At 44.9% G+C, this 17,376-nt stretch overlaps 1 protein-coding gene across 1 annotated transcript in view; it reads left to right on the top strand.

The window, feature by feature from the left end:
- Positions 1-17,376, top strand: part of GAP43 (growth associated protein 43) — a 79,564-nt gene that overhangs the window by 45,496 nt on the left and 16,692 nt on the right. The gene's annotated exons all lie outside the window — the stretch shown is intronic.

Raw genomic sequence — 17,376 nt, 5'->3', positions numbered from 1 at the left:
CCAGACGTGGGAATACAGATGCAAACATCCTGGTGGCACTGTGGGTGGGGATGTTGAAAATCAGTCAGGGGTCTGAAAATGTGCTTGCAATATTTCTTCAGTCTAAGTTTGTCCATAACTTCACTTAAGTTATTGCTCATGGCAGATGTGTTTACAAACCACCAGGAGTTTTTAACCACTTGGGGTGGCTATACAATGCAACAGAATCACAAGGACCTGTATGTTCTGGGTCCTTAATTTCCTCTTGCAAAATTAAGGGGTTAAGGTGATGACTCAAATCCTCCTCTGACTCAGGTATTCCACGAGATTGGTGGAAGGTGAAGAACCAGGTCTGCAAAACTGGTTTCCAAGTTCATAGATCAGTTGATAACCTAAAGGGGGATTTCTGCAGCATATTGGGGAAATAGCTGACAGTCTCAGGAGACCTGATAATTGAAGGTGAGTCAAGCATCCTCCTGCAAATGGCTAAAGCCTTGCCACAGCTGAGATTGCTGGCAGTGTATTCCCTCCAACTTCACTTGTTGCAATACCTCTCTCCTCCAAGAACCAACGGCCACCCTCTCAGTTTCACTAAGCTATCTAAACTTTACAGCTAGCATCGGACTCTCATATAGTGCCAGTGCACCCTCTACTGATGTTCAGGTCACTGTGTAGCAAGATTTGGTAAGAACTGCAGGGGGCTCCCAGTCAGAAGCTTTGTGAGGCAGGCTGTAGACACAGGGGTGAGTCCAGTGGTGGGCATCTTCGAAGTATAACAAGATTCAGAATCCAGATCTACGATGAGCATATCTTGCAAAGGATTTTTTTTAAACTTCATTCCCCTGGAACCTACAGAAACAGCTGCTGAATTCGTACCTCCAACCTTGACTCATTAGGGCCCGAGTGCTTGTTGGCATGACACAGTTCTGCTGGCTGAGCTATGCTGTCTAGGAACACGAAAGTATCATGTTTCATAGTTGATGTAGTTCTGCTGGAAAAACCAGCATAGACCCAGCTTCTGCCTTCAGTGTATCCTACAGTCAGGGGAACTAGTATAAAGCGGGTGACAAAAAATTGTTTCTGCCAGCAGAGCTGTGTCCAAAGAAGTAAGCTGGGCCACCTTAATTTTGTAAAGTGTCAGAAACCCCAGCAATGTAAGCATTTCCTTCATCGCTATTGCTTTGCCCCTTTGGTTGTCATTTACACCTCTACAAAGTAAGAACAAACTGGGTGTAAAATGCTGTCACTGGCAAGCTTGATCAGAGAATTCTGATCTGACAGCGTTTTATGTTTGCCTTTTTCGGGTATAAATATCACCACAAGATGCAACACACTAGAGAGCCAGGCCTTACAGGATTTGTCTGCAAGGGGCTTCTGTTCTGCCTGGAATTGTTACAACCTAAATGGATGTTTTTATTTTAGAGCAATAATGCCTTATTCCATGGGAAGAATAGTCATTCTGTTTTAAATTCATTCCTTACCTTAATCCAAATGAATGTTCCTGTGTTGACAAGCACTTAAACTAGCTATTATCTGCCTCTTTAGTAGTAAGAACCTGCATACACCAGCTCCATTGTAATGATCAAAGCTAAGTAATTTGTTACAATGAATATTTTATTTACTTAATTGTACCTTGTTTTGTTCTGTGATTGCCAGAGAACAGTTTACAATACTCTTGCATTCATTTAGCATTTGAAATTATTTGCAGATTTCTTCAGCAAATGTTTCTTGGTCTGCAGATCATAAGACTTTTGAGCTTTGCTATACAGTACACATTTGCAGTACAAACTATAACTTATGTGAATAAATAACTACTCCACCAAATAAAGCATTAGAAATAGTCTTTCCAAAATTAGCTTCCAAAGATGATCTGACTATTCCAGGCCAAGACTGACTCTTTAGTCCTATCCATTCAGTATTCAGGCTAGCAACACTCAAACTCTTGGACATTTGAAGAAAGCAAACATGGAAGACTTGTGACTGTAGACAACTGAAATGCCTTTTAGAATATTAATGAATATTGTTTAAAAATACCCTTTCCCACTCTTTGATCAACTCATCCAATCACAATCTTAGAGAGCTGTGGAGAATCTCAGCCCTACAGAAATCAGACAGGAACAAAAATACCCATTATTCCTTCCTGTACATCTCCCAAAGGATGTTGGATTGTTCCCTGCAATGTTCCATATGCTTTGCCCAGTCTTGTTTGAAATGGCTTCTGCTGCATAGAGCCTGCTACAATGGAACTGCATTGTTTAATAGATCTTGTAGCTAGGAAATGTTTCCTGATATGCAGCCTGACTTTTCCTTATTTGCATGCTACTAATCCCTTGTGCTACTGTAAATAGTTCTACTTCTTCACTGGTGTCTACCCCTTTCATAGACTGTTACAATGCCCCCCTCCTGTCCCCTCCCATGATCATCTTTTAACTAGTATTGCTAGTTAAATGGTTTGGTCATCCATGAAAAAAGAGGCATTTCAGTGCTCTACCAACACAGAGACGGATCCTTTTGCAGCTCTATTGGTCTCTTTCTCCCTGAAGTCATCCCCCTGGCTTTCAAAGTCCGTCTTGTAGTGTTTCCGTGATCGAACACTGGCACAGTGCTCTACAACATAAGGCTGCCAAAAATAAATCAAATTGGCTACCAGCCAGTGTCATAGATTGGCTGATTGCCATGGCATGCTTGGCTGCTACTACTATGAGGAGTATGTGCAGGCCATTCTACATTTCTGTGGTGGTGTTCATCTGGGTTGAATTTTACTATCCTGCATCAGCCCCAAATCTACAGGTATGTTCCTAGAGCTGAGGCAGTGGGGGTGGACACTTGACCTACACCTTTGGGAGATTTTGCTGCTGCAACTGTGTGAGTGAAAATGCAAAAGAGAGAATGTGTGAATGGATGAATAAACTAAATTGCCTTGCTTTTAGTGCTCAATATTAAACATTTCTACAGTAGGTAAAGGTGAGGACAGTCCCCCTTGTACCAGTATTCACCACTACTACATCTTTTAATCTCTGAATGACTCTATTTATCTAACCTTTTAGGTGACTGCATTGGAAGTTGGCTTTAATGAAGCAATCCAGTGTCCAGTAAAAATTCACATGTACCTAGGGTCCCTTGTATTTTTATTCCTGTAAGACACCTTCTAGATAACTTCGATTATGACTGTAAAGCCTTGAAGCAAAGAGGCTGGGATCCCCGCAAGGATAAAGTAGGAAGTGAAGTGAGCCAGCAGGGCAAATTCAGAGGTGGTGTGGGAAGGCTGCAAATCAGACACCCATGAAACTGTCTCAGATCACCTTTCAGCTCTTCTCACATTCCCTTCACCACGAGTAAGAAATCATTGGGGTGGAGGAAGGCATAAGTTAGGACAGACTGTTGGATAGTTTAATCTGAGCTTCCTTAGGGAGTCATGGGTCTTCCTTGACTTCCTCCAGTTCTAGCTTTTTCCCCAGGGGAGGTTTCCTGTGACTCGGTCCTAGCCAGTAAGCCAGACCCAAAAGTGGCATGTGAGTTACATAGTGGTAAGCAGGTGAGCCATATTCCAGTCATGATTTCATTGGGGAAGGGCCCTATGTGCACCTTGGATCGCTCCATCTGTCTCCCAAATCACAACACTGCCCATCATCTCCCAGATCCCCTTCTCCCCCCTTGATTGGCCCTTCCACCTTCATATCAGAGCCCTACCACCCCAATCAGCCCAAGAGCAGTGGAAGCAGCAGCAATGGGGGCTTCCCCTCACTGTCTACTCCTCGGCTTCCAGTAGTCCACACCCCTCCCATGTATCTAGATCCAGTTTCTAATGGGCCGCACAGCTGCCCAGCAGCTCCTTGCTCCCCCCCCGCAACTCTTCTCCCCTACTCCCACTTCAGTTCCTGGGCCAAGCAGGGCCTGGATCTGGGCACACAGGATTGGGGGGTTCTGCAGGGACGCCAGGAGCAGGCAGGGAGAGGGAATCCCTGCCACCAGTGCCTCTGTTGCTCTTGGGCTGATTGGGGTGGCATGGGAATGATCCAGAGGTGGAGGGGATCATTTGGGGATGGGATAAAATTTGGGGGGCAGAGAGGGAAGCTTCCCATGTACCCATCCTTCTCCCTTCCCTCTGCCCATGCTCTCTCTAATCCTACTTCAATCTTGCCATCCCTTACCTCTTTCCCATGCCCCTCTCCCCTGGCTTCCCTACCCCGCTTCAACTCTTTTCCTCTCTCCCTAATCACCCTATCTGTATCCATTTGCTGCCTGGCTGTTTCTACCTGTCAGTCCAGGGCTGTAGACAGCACTCTACCTAGATTCCCAGCTGCCTTGGGTGAACTTTTAGTATGGGTCCCCCCTTCACCAGAGAGTGATAATAATAATTTAAAAATTACCATTTTTGGGCCCCCTTTCTGTCCAGGCCCCAGGCGGCTGCCCAGTTCGCCCATGCCTGTGTCTGGCCCTGGGTATAGATGGTACCTAGTCCACCTGGGAGCAGTACCTCCTAGGATACTCGGGGACTAAAAATCAGTGGTTTTATCTCAGGTGAACACCCAGAAGTTAACTTAAATTGAGTCAGCACAGCTCAAAGGTAATCCTCATCTAAAATGGCATAATGTTAAGATGCCTAAAAAGCATTCAGCACTTGTTAATGAGCCTTAATGTGTGATCTTTCAAGTTGTACCTGCTCTTAACATGGTCTTATTCTGATGTGTAATCTCACCCATGAGCATTTGTGAATCCAGATTAGAATCCCGACGAGCTGGTCTAAGCTGGAGTAACATGTGGATTGTGGAGAGAGAAGATGCGAGTCAAACCATGTTAAGCTCCCTTTGCACTTTCCTAGATTCTCTGAACCTCCCTTCTGCAGTTGTCCCACACTTATGTGCAAAGTGCACTCAGACTGCCAGGTAAGAATCCAACAAAGCTGGAAATGTGAAAGGCTGCATTGTGCCTAAAGAAGCCAGCTGCACTTTCTTTGTTTAGAAATGAAGAATGTTTTTCTCCCACTTGGCAATGTAGCCTTAAAACAGAGCAGCCTCCCAGCTGCAGTGAAATATCAAGCAGCCCCCAATCACTTGACATGTACGGGAGATGTGCAGTTCCCACTGGGCCTTACATCCCAGGAGCCATGAACACCAGTAGTCCACCATCTTCTCTTCACTTCCTCAGAGGAAATGAGTCCCCAAGGATACTTTTAATGGTTGACAAGCTTTGTGTTCAATTGGATTGGGATATTGACACAGAAGCTCCTATTGAACACAGGGAACACTGCCAATATAATGATGTGGAATGAGAAGTGCTGTCTGCTGTAGAGTGTATAGACTTATCTACACTGGAGACGAGTAATATATAATTTTAGCCTTGTCCCAGGGGTAACTGGCACATGGTAGGATACCTTTGCTACCAATTCTATTCCACATGTACTTATCTCTGCATACGGCAAAAGTGATAAAAGTGATGCAAGCATGTTGCTCCCCTGGGACAAGGCTGAAAGGAATCTTTTTAGCCTGCAAGCTAGTTTGCCCAGCACTGCTTGTTTGCGGTACCTTATAAAGTTACAAGCTAAGAACAAGTATTATTTTGAGTTGCTTGTAGCATGCCCAGATACAACAAAACATGTGCCTGCTGCATGGAGTTTATACAGTTATTTGCATCATTGCAAAATGGGTGAAAAATAGATATGATAGCATTTTACACTCACTTGGCACTCATGCAAATGACTATGGCAGGGACATGGAATAATGGATCAGTCAGCACACCTTCAGATGGCTTCCAACAAATTTGGGTGGAGAAGCCTACTGTGTGAGGGCTAATGACAGTTCCTCAGAATACATGAGAAACACAAAGTTTTGGGTCAGAGGCGATATCTTTTATTAGACCAACTAAACAGTAGCAGAAAAATTCCTTTTTTTGCAAGCTTCTGGGCACATACACCCTTTATCAGACTGAGAAGAATTCAAAGATTGTAAAAGTACTCCTAGGTAGAAAATAAACTACATTTTGTGCTACTATTTAGTTGGTCTAATAAAAGATATCATGTCTGACCCAAGAGCTTTGTGTATCTGTTTCTCAGACCAACATGGGTACAAAATAGATCCCTGACACATGAAAGGTAGCATATTTTAGCCATTTGGAAAAATAAACTTGATTGCTAAGCAAGAAAGATTTTTTTACCTCCTTGGCTGCTTCTGACATCGGACACCTCCAGAGAAGAAGACAGCCTAATCTGCACATCACGAAGCCATGCTCTCACAAATGGACTCTCAGATTCCCAGGGGAATACACTTCCAGCCTCTACCTCCCCTGTGAAAAGTGGAGTTTTTCTACCTAGGAGGACTTTTACAATCTTTGATTTCTTCTCAGCCTGATGAAGGGCGTATGTGCCCAAAAGTTTGTGAAGAAAGGAATTTTTTTGCTACTATTTAGATGGTCAAATAAAAGATATGGCCCCTGACCCAAGAGCTTTATATATCTCTTTTTCTCAGGCCAACACAGCTACAAAATAGATCCTCAGAATACATGAGACCTACATGGCTCCACTTCACCTCTACAGAATGCCATGTCTCCCCTGCTCCTGTGCATGCCCTGACACTGCGGTCACTGAATGAAATTAAGCAGGAACAACAAGGATGGGACCTGTAGTTTTGGCAAAGGACCCAAGTTCAAGGCTGGCTTCAGGCAATCATGGGTATTGCAAACTGTGTTTAGGATCGTTTAGGTGGAATCCCAATATAGAATGATCTTCAGGTGGATCCAGAATTCTAATGGTGACTGTTTTGGGGAACATTACAAAACCTCCCTCTTTGAGAAGGCCTTTCTAACTGCAGTGACATTCCCAATATGGATCCTCCCTTTTGTTCCTAATCCCAAACAACCAATCAAATATAAAAACAAATGCTGGACTCCAAAAAATAGAGTTTTGACTCCAAAATGAGAGAAAAGCAGGAACTCTATGAAAGTCAATAAAGCATGTGGTCATTATCTTTGTCTCTAAGTGGTAGGTGTTTTCAGACACTGGAGAAATGAACCCTATGACTGATAGATAGATACATACATGAATGGATGAATGAGGGTTTACAAAATACTAAATGGCAAAGGGAAAGTAAATAGAGATTAATCTACAAGAGATGCTGACTATGCAGTAGCCTGATACTACTGAGCAGTAGCATCATATGGCAAAAACTGTGATGTGACGCTACTGTGAGGTAGTATTAAGCTACTGCGCAGTAGTGTCACAAAAAAGGTGTTTGCTGATGCAACTGCACAGTAATTCGGATTATTGCACATTTATTTAGTACTTGTCTATACTTGTCTATTTAGTATAAACAAGTACTAAATAAATGCACAATAGCGACTGTGCAGTAGCGTTTCATGTAGACAAAGCCACTGTGTCTTGCGATATAAGAACTAGGAGTCACAAAAAGAAACTAATAGGTAGTAGGTTTAAAACTAACAGAAGGAAATTCTTTTTCACATAGTGTGTAATTAAAGTCTGGAACTCATTGTTGCAAGGTGTTGTGGAAGCTGACAGTTTAGCCAGATTCAGAAAGGAATTGGACAAATTCTTGGAAGAAAGGTGCATAAGCAGCTATTGAGAATGGGAGTTAGGGATATAGCCTCTGAATCAGATCTTCCTAGAACTTAAATGCTGCAGAGTGCAAGTGTGAGACAAACAGTGGAAAGAACCCTGGTCATATCCAGTTCACCCTCCCTTTTCAGCATCTCTGCCAGTATGTTGTACAGGATACCAGGCAAAAAGGACCTATGGTCTGACCCAGTAAATGACAGTTCTTATGTTCTTATATTCTAGGTAAATAGACAGAAAGATAAACTATGAAGTCTAGCTAGCAGCTTCATGCAGTACAATTATGGCTATGCAGGGCACTAGTCATGAAATCTCTTTATGCTGTCATCTACTAGGCAGAATGCTACAGGTGAGTTTGTAGAGTGTCATTTGGGGATTTACTAGTCAAAACAGCAAAACCATGAGGCAGTGTCAGGGTTGCACAGCTCTTTAATGTGTTGTGGTTCTCTGAAGGTGAAAGCACTAATTCCACAGCCTAAGACTTCCACGTGCACAGTGATGAGATTAGGGAAGTTCAGCCAGGCCAGTGTGATCTGATTAGTAGAAGCCTTCCTTGAGTGCTTTATCATAGGAGCAATTAGATCTACAAAGATCAGTGGCAGGTGAACAGTTCCCTCCTGTATGTGCAGCAGCTTCCTTGAATCCATCAGTGTAAATTCATGCACCATAGAATTTAGGGGTGCACCGATAACCATTTTTTTGGCTAATACTGATGGCCAATTATTAACTAGCCATATCAGGTAATACTGATACAACAGCCAATATAAAGCCTGGCAACTTGAAGAGCAGCGTCCGGCTGGTAAGTCTATGGAGGGGAAGGGGTGTGTAGGGGGGGAAGGAGCATGTGGGGGGAAGATTGAGGGCCCCATGGTGTAGAAGAGAGTGGGGCAGGAGCTGGAGCAGGGGCAGGGTGGGGCATAGGGTGCAGCTGCAGGAGGCTCATGCAGGGAGGCGGCAAAGGGGGTGGCTCCCTGCTGCTGTGTGCGCCCCCAGGGAAGGCATGGGGGGCATGTGCCTCCCCATGGTTTTGTGCATGGGGCAAGGGCAGGCTGTCTGCTGTGGGCTCAGGGCCAGGGGCTGTTCCTGCCCCAAGGGCAGCCTCAGCGCAGCCTCTGCTGGAAAGATGCTGGCATAGCCCCTTGCGCTGAGCCCACAGCAGGCAGCCCGCTGTCACCCTGCACACAAATTCTGGGGGGGGGGGCACATGGTCCCCATGTCTCTCGTGGGGGTGTGCACAGCAGCGGGAGCCGCCTCCCTCCTCACCCACCGGCACGAGTCGCCCATGGCTCCATCCTGCCCCATGTCCTATCCCACACAACCTAGGCAGTGCCTGCCCCTGCCCCTTCCCCTTCCCTCCACTCTCTCTCTCACTATGGTGGCTTTGATCTGCCTCCACACACCCCTTTCCGTGACAGATTTAGCAGATGGATGCTGTTCTCTAAGCTGCTGGCCTGCATTCCTGCGTGCGTGTGTGCTGTGGCTATGTGCATACACAGAACATTTATCGGTGACATTATTGGCTACACCAGCTAAAAAAAGCTGATTGCCGATAATGTCAATTTTCCTTTTATCGGTGTCAAGCTGATATGGACTGATGTATCAGTGCACCTCTAATAGAATTATAAAACCTTGCAAATGGCTGCATTAGAACACAAGAGCTGCTATTATGAGTCAGTCCCAATATCCACTTGGTGTGTAGTATCTTGTCTTTAATAATGACCATTGGTAGATGCTGCAAAGAAAGATGATGGATCTGCACCCTGGGCCAGTGTGGGATAATCTGCCCTCCAGATTAGGATTCAACCTAATCTCTCTCGGTTGCTTGGCTGCTCTCTCTTGAAGAAGAAAAGGAGATATCCAGTTTATGGGAGAAAATTAAATCCTGAAAGCAGATGCTTGGCTATTCTTGGATGGGGAGCCAGGTCTGTGGTTACAAGTTGTTGGTAAGGGTGGTCTCTTTCCTGGCCTTGGCCTCTCCACCAGATTTCAGGGGTCTTGCTGCATAATCTGGAAGAACTTGACACATCATTTAGGTCTAATTCATTGAACAGTACTAGGGGCTGTGGCTTTGGCGTGCACATCATTATTCAGGATTATCTGTGGAAATTATTTTACTTTTTGTGTCTTAGGACACCTTGTTCAATCCAGGGGCTGAAGGAATAGTTAGAAAAAGACGGGTATGAAAGCCTGGATAGGGCCAAAGTTGTGGACAGAAAAGCTCTCCTAACCCTGACAAGAACACAACTCAGTGGTTCATGTAAATAATGCTTCAACAGACGTCAGTAGATAATGCTTAACTATTGTCCAAGGCTTCATATCCTCATATCCAATCCTTGAATGAATAACAAAGCTTTTATCCTTTTCATTATGGAAAAAGCAACAGGCATGAAGATAGAATAAAAACCCATTCATCTTTGTTTAGCAAGACACAGAAGTAAGGATGCATTAATGAGGATGACTGATGATAACTGTGATCTGGGTGGAGCTACAATACTTGCTAATAAAAGAGTAAGTCTCTGGTGCAAATACATAGCCCCAGCAGGCCTAACAAACACATCCACAACCCATCCACATTAGAATTTCCAGCAGCTAGCAGCTCTGGGACATTTTGTGACCTCCCTAGAGTAGAGACTCCCAGAGGCACTGGAAGAACTGTGATAAGGTGTAACTTAAACTAGGGAGTGATTTACTGAATGGCTCTTTAAATCCTGCTGTTGCTTTTCCTAATGCTTTCCTTCTGGCATTGTTCCATGTAGAACTGAAGGCAATATAAAAGATAGAGGGTGAAGGTTCAATGACAATATGAATGAGATGAGTACATTAAGATGCAGGCTTAACATTAGTATCTAAATTCATCCCCTTCTTGGGACTTGGCTTTATTGGTAACTCGGGAACAATAATACAAGAGGAACCTCCGCCTCAGCTGCTTTTTCTCTGTGTTAGTTTCCTCTGTGGTTTCCCTCTGCAACCTCATCTGTCCTGGCTCCTCAGTTCCCTCCAACCACCTTAATTGTCTGGCAGCAGCTCAGTGGACCTACCCACTAACATAGCTCAAAAGCCATTACTCTGAATTTGAATACATGGGCTGAAGACTTCAACAGGATCAAGATGTTCCCCCTTGCTTTTAGCACCCAGGAAAACTCAACAGAACAGCTATAAGTTCCTGTACGAATAATTGGGACCTGACTCTGGCCAACTGCCTTCGGCCTCGTTTAGTACTTAGACCCATGAAAGGGGGTGGTCTTTTACACTTACATTACAAATGCCAACTCATGAGTCAAACCACTGGAGAATCAGCCCCATGTTAAAAGTCTACCATCCTGCCATAGCAAATCACAGTTGGGGAGGCTAAGGGAGCCTATGGCATTGATTCTCCTACCAGTGAATGAGTTGTACCTTTCTTGTCCAGCTTAGTGCTGACTACACATTTTCTAGCACGTGGCACAATAGGAACATGCCAACACTGGGAGACACTGGCTTTCTGACATCCCAGAAATGTCTGTTCCAGGGGAGAAGAGGCCATTTTAAGCTCTTCTAAAGTTCCCCAGACACCCAACATTTTTTTCATACATGTTCTGTCTAGATCTGGGTTGGCCATGTGGGCTGTGGGATGTAAAAGATTGAGAGGCAGAAGCAGGAGTAAACTAGCTGATGTTATCATGATGTTATGTTTGTATGCTGGGGGGGTGGTGGGAGGATGTTTTGACAATGCATTTTGGAGTAGGTTGTGTGCGTCAGTTTTTCAGTATTGTGGTATGGATGTACAGTCCTGTTTGGAGTCCCTGCATGGTTTTTTGAAAATATGTTTAAATCCCAAGATGAGTTGGAGCAGCAGCTGCACAGAGAAACTCTTTGGGCATCACCATGGAAACAACAAGGCTGCATACTCTCAAAGATACCTCTCTTTTCCTGTCCAGCTCCTTTGACCCCTTCCCCATTTGACTATATGTGCTCCTCTCTGGTTCTGCTGAAATCTATCACTGCCCAACAGGACATCAGGGACTAATGTACCACATGAGGATGCAGGGGAAATGATCCACATGGATTCCATGAAGTGTTGATAAATTAGAGCAGAAATAGCTTTTCATCCATTTGAAATCAAGTCTCATTCTCCCTTCATTAATCCATACAGAATATTACTACACTGTTCTGTGGCCCAGAACATGAGTCACCCTTACCCATGTATTACCTTATATTGCCTCTCTCAGAAGCATACCCTCCCACTTGTCTTGTTCCCTTCAATATAAAATATTTTCTTTTTGCCAGTCCATTTATGACATCTGATGAAATAGGTTGTTACTGATGAAAGCTTATGCTTTTTGAACCAGTTAGACTCTAAAGTGCTGCCTTGCCTTACCTTCTTCACTGCAATGTGCATATTTGAGCCATCACTGTAACATTTTTATAAGCATTGCTGAGATGGATGAAGTTTGGCAGTTTTTGTGGTTCTGATCCTAATATTACTCACATGCCAATACATTATTTGATATTAATGATTGATATTCATACTCCATCATGCTTCTTTCAGTCAAGGGTTTTGAAATTCTTTACAAAGAATTCTTCATATTCTTTACATGTACAATTCTTTACATCTGTTTCCACTGAAATAAAGCTACAGCTGTGGTGGAAGAGAGTCATTTTCCAGCAGTGGACAGCATCGCTACAGTCTTTTGGAAAACAAAAAGAAAACCAAAGGATCCAATTTAAACTCAGGGGGAATTTATGGCAGTGCCTAACTTAGCATTTTGCCAGGCTGTCGCTCTTGTCCAGGAAAACACATGGAGTCTTTAGTGACAGTTGATTTTCAAGGTCACTGAAAGATGGCACCATCAGCAAGAGCAATGTTCCCTGAGACGATGAGGGCAAACTGATTCATGGCTGAATCGTGGTGCAAAACTGTGAACACTGCTCTCCATAATCTGGTAGCTTGTTGTTTGGAGATCTCGCATCTAATGCTTTGATATTTGTCCAAGTGCCAGATGATACAGTTGTCTGGTCAAGTGCTAGACTCTTTAACCTGTTGAGACTTAATATTAGACTGGTAAATCAGCATAAAAGCTGAGTGTGGGAAGGAAATCCTTGAATTTCTTGTACTGATCTTTGAAAGTGGTTCATGGCAGGTTCACGAGGAATGATCTGATTTTAAACTTTTAAAAAAGGTAGCCAGCAATTTCTAAATTCTGTGGTTCAGATGGTCAGCCAGCCTCAAGGAAGTTGAGTTCAATGGAATCACCTGGATTTACGCCAGTGGAGGGCCTTGGCCCTTGGTCTATATCCAGTCTCTCATAATGAATTGCAGTCTCAGGGACCCATTGTATATTATTTGTGCATGGCAAGGTCAAAGGACAATATCAAACATAATAATTATTGTTACTTGCACTTTTCATCTCCATGGCGCAAAGTACTTTTTCTGTGGTATGGAAGGGTACGTATCCCCATATCAGAAATGAAGAGAAAGTGAAGTGTTTTGTTTAGTGTCTGAAGTGGTTCAGTGGCAGAGCCATGACTACAGTCTAGGTCTCCTGATGCTCAGTCTAGCATCCTCTCCACTTGTACCTGTCACCACAGTACTTCACAGTCCCATCTGTTGCAGTGAATGTTGAGGGACTGTAAGACCTGGACTCCACTGACAATGTCACATACTAGAGAGACCCTTAAGTAGTTCAGTCAATTTGAATACATGTGCAGAAGATCAAGTTCAGTCATCAGTCATAATCTTTTGCTGTCAACTCTGCCTTCAAGCCAATGCTCTATTGCAGTGGTTTTCAAACTTCCTAAAGTCATGGAACCCTTTCATGTCACTTTTTGTGCCATGGAACCCCTGCCCCTACCCTAAAGACTGACGCAGAGCCAGGTGACCCAGCTGGGTAATGGTAGTGCTGTGCCTCCCAGCCTACTCTGCTGTTACCTTCAGTCTCTTGGCACAATGTCTGATGACCTATTGGGGAACTCCAGGGCTCCATGGAGCCTGGTTTGAAGACCATTGCTTTACTGAGCTACAGGACGGGAGGTGAAAACAGGGGTGGCAAGTAAGAGGAGATGCTCCAAACTCTCCTACACTTAAAACAACAGTGATGTTAACATAGTGGGATTAGGGGAGGCATCACAGTTGAATTCTCACTAGTCCAGACTTCACATGACAGACTCACCAACCCTGCCTCTTTGGTGGCAATGCTCCACAAGGCAGTCAAAGACTACCTGGGGGCTCAAATTCTCCTCCTTTCACAGGGGGAGCCCTTCTAAGATAGGGTTGCAGCCCAGCGGCAGGGCAGTGAGAAAAAAACAAGCATTGCTGCCGCCTGCACAACACCTGTTCTTTGGATAAACAGCAGGTCTCTGTCTCAAGGGATATGAGCCCACTGCTTTTCACTGCACTCCATAAACAGACACAACGTGTGAAATAAAATGTTTCTTCATGCCTCAAGCTAGAAAGCTGCTTTGTGTCTGAAGCCAAGTGACTGTAAGAAAGATGGATGGACTCACCATGTTTTTACCTCAGGGACAAAAAGGGGGAATCCCAGGCATTTCCAATGGCCGCTGAGCACAGCTTTACAAAACTCTCAGTCTACAAAATCACCCATTAAAGTCCATTTGTTTTTTAAAGACAGAGAGATTAAGAGGGTCCAGCCTAGCAGTGAAGAGTTTGATAACTTACCAGACAGGGTGTCTTATTAGTGATGGTCTTGAATTTTCGGACAAAATGTTTCTTTGGAAGAAAGTGCCATTGTAACCAAAAAAATTTTCCATGAATGTTCCTGTTTTCCATAAGGATACAGTTTCAGATTATAATCACAGACAGAGGAAGGGCAGGGAAGAAAGGGGAAGGGGAGAGAGAAGGAGAGAGGGGAAGGAAGTAAGCTCAATTTACTTCAGAATAGCCAGGGGCCTGGTGGCAAGGATTTTCATCTGGGATATGGGAAAAAAAAAAAACCATTCAGGTTGCTGCTTCACTTAATTCAGAGCACATATTTGAATCTTCATCTTTCATATCTTCATGGATTTCCCAACCAGCTGGCTTTCTGTTGTGGGTTTCTCTCAGTCCCTCCTGTAGGAGCTGTTCTGCCTTGTATAAATAATTAAATATTCGTTGGAGCAGGGAAATGAAACATGGTCTGACTCATTCCAGCTGAGTGCCCTCACCCCTACCCCCACCCCTACTTCAGACAGTCTTCTTCTCTGGCCCAATGAATATTTAATTTTTAGAACCACTCCAACAGGAGAGAAAAGCCAACATGATAATTCACATGGCTGTTTCATGGCGTCACTGTGTGACAGGTACCTCTTAACCCATGCACAAGAATTAAACCAGAGACCTGCAGAGATAATAGCAGGAACTAAAGAAACAAGATTTTATAATAACTCATATCTTCTAGGGATTAATGTTGTGGAGTACTTTAGCCTACACACACACGCATGTACACACTTGGACCATGGGTTGCATCATGTTTCTGCTCAAAGGAAGCACAACCTGAGACCCACTATGGCACAAATCCCAGATGTGTCCCCACTTTTGTGATGACAACTCATGCCATCCATGGGCTGGCACAGTGTGGGACCTATAACACACACTCTGGCCATGGGGTAACATGCACAATTCTGGCTCCTAGCTGGCAGAGACTCTTGGGACACAAAGGGAAACCTTGCAAGAATGAGATTCTATCCAGTCACCAAGAAACTGAGTAGAGACTTTCTGCTGCAGTCAGGTATCAGTCCTGAACTGCTCACTTGCCCACTGAGGTCTCTGTTTCCCCTCAGCTGGCATTATCAAATGGCTACTAGAAGACATTGGGCAGGTCTATAGAAGCTTCTTTCTTGACCCTGGGTTCATTGCTGACAGAATAAGTCCAGTCCACTTGCTCCCATTCAGATTAAGCAGAAAGACAGTTTGAGAGCAGCTTGGAGTGTACATAAGTACCTTCCCCCACCTTCCCCTCAGCTTTGAGCACAGCCCTGGGGCTATTCACTGTGCTTAACACTGCACCTGAGCATAAGCAAATGGCTTATTTTATTGGCAGTGGATCCAGGGTTTGGAGGAGAACCATATAAAGTGCCCTTTTTGCCACCACTGGAGCAAAGAAGTCTGAGGACTAAAGACACCCACCATATGGGAATGGGTGGATACCAGAATGCTGTTTAGGAGGAGGACACCATGACATGGACAATGGCCCAAATAAGCTATTGAATTGTGTGAGTTGATGGGAAGCCACAAGTAAGGACTGACTGAATGGCCAGGCCTAAGGTCAGCTATGATAAATGCCTGGATTTTTTCACTGGGTTCGCCCTGGCTAGGAGAAAAAGCACAGTTGCAGAGTAAGCCAGGAGAAGGCAGCTGTGGTGCATTTGATCATTTGGGGCTTATTTTTTCCTTAGGAAAGACAGTGGAAACATCTACACGTGCTATTATTGTGATATAGGCTTACTGTGCAGTGAAATACCGCACAGCAAACCTTCCCTGGGAATGTATCTACGTGTGCATGCTTTTGAGAGCAAAACTGCTCCCCATGGGAGAAGCCCCATACAGGGCTGCTCCTGCCTTGCTCTGCCCCCCTGCAGCAGCCAGGGGGAGCTCCTGACTCCTTCAGAGTGCTAGACCAGGGGTAGCATGGGGCATGGGGGAAAGTCCTGATGCACACAGAGCTTAGGGGAGCTCTGCCAGCTGCAGCAGCAGTTGTCTCCTGGGCCTGTGCACAGGCCTGGGAGACAGCTGTTGCTGCAGCCAGCAGAACTCTCCCAGCCTTGTGCATGTTGGGACATACAACTGCCAGCAAGCCTCATGCCCAGCGGGCCTTTCCTGACTGATAGGAGGCTGACCGGGACCTGTCCCACTTCTGGAGCAGCTGCTGGTGAGCTGTCTGCTGGTTGGGGAATCCCTAACCGGAAGGGGGCTTGCTGGCAGCTGCCCCACAAGTGGAACAGCTGCCAGCAAGCCTCTGGCTGAGCAGGGAAGCAGATAGCCCCCCGGTCCCAACGCTGCTCAGCTCCCAGCTCCTGTAGAGAGCTAGGAGCTGCACAGCTACAGGCCAGGAGGTGGGAGAAAGCAACCCCATCCTGGCCAGGAGCTATGCAGCACCAGGACCAGGGACAGAGAATTCCTACATCCCCTGTGGTCCCCTGCTGGTGTGGCTTACCAGGAGCAAATTTTCTCCCATTCAGCGTCTACACAAGTGCTACCATGCAGTAACTACTATACAGTTAATCTAGTACCTGTATTTACAGGTACTAGCCAACTGCACAGTAGACTAATTCACTGCATAGTAAATGCCGTGCATGTGTAGATGGTGACACTTTACTGCACAGTAGATTAGTCTACTGTGCAGTAAAGTGTTTCATGTAGATGTGCCAGAAGTATTTTTTCTGGAGTAATTCCTTTTAACTCATCCCCTCTTTAAACTCCTTACCCTCTCCCTTTCAGTATAACTCAACAAAGTGTTAGTTTCATTGTTCTTTTTCATCATCACTGCAGCCATTTCAGGCTATTGCTCACATGTAGGGCTTCACTTCTGTCATTATCAGAGGAGCCTCTTACCTTGCTACAAGGCTGCTTGTTCCAGCTGGTGATTCTGGAACACACATTGTTCATCTCAATTGCCTTCACTTTAGTTTCCTGCCATTGACTTTCAATGAAGTTACTCCTGATGTACACTCATGCGAGAAGACCTCGGGTGGGTGGATGGAATGCTCTGCCGATCTTCCCTCCAGACTTAAGCAATTTACGCAGTGAAGAGTATCATCACTGGATTTAAAGGACCCCTTCCATAGATTTCATAGATTTCATAGACATTAGGGCTGGAAGGGACCTCGGGAGATCATCGAGTCCAGCCCCCTGCCCAAAG

This window comes from Crocodylus porosus, unplaced genomic scaffold, assembly GCF_001723895.1.
Source record: "Crocodylus porosus isolate Cpor-Errol unplaced genomic scaffold, CroPor_comp1, whole genome shotgun sequence".
NCBI lineage: Eukaryota > Metazoa > Chordata > Crocodylia > Crocodylidae > Crocodylus > Crocodylus porosus.
Note: the sequence above shows the minus strand (reverse complement) of the source record. Positions and strands in the feature narration are given on the sequence as shown.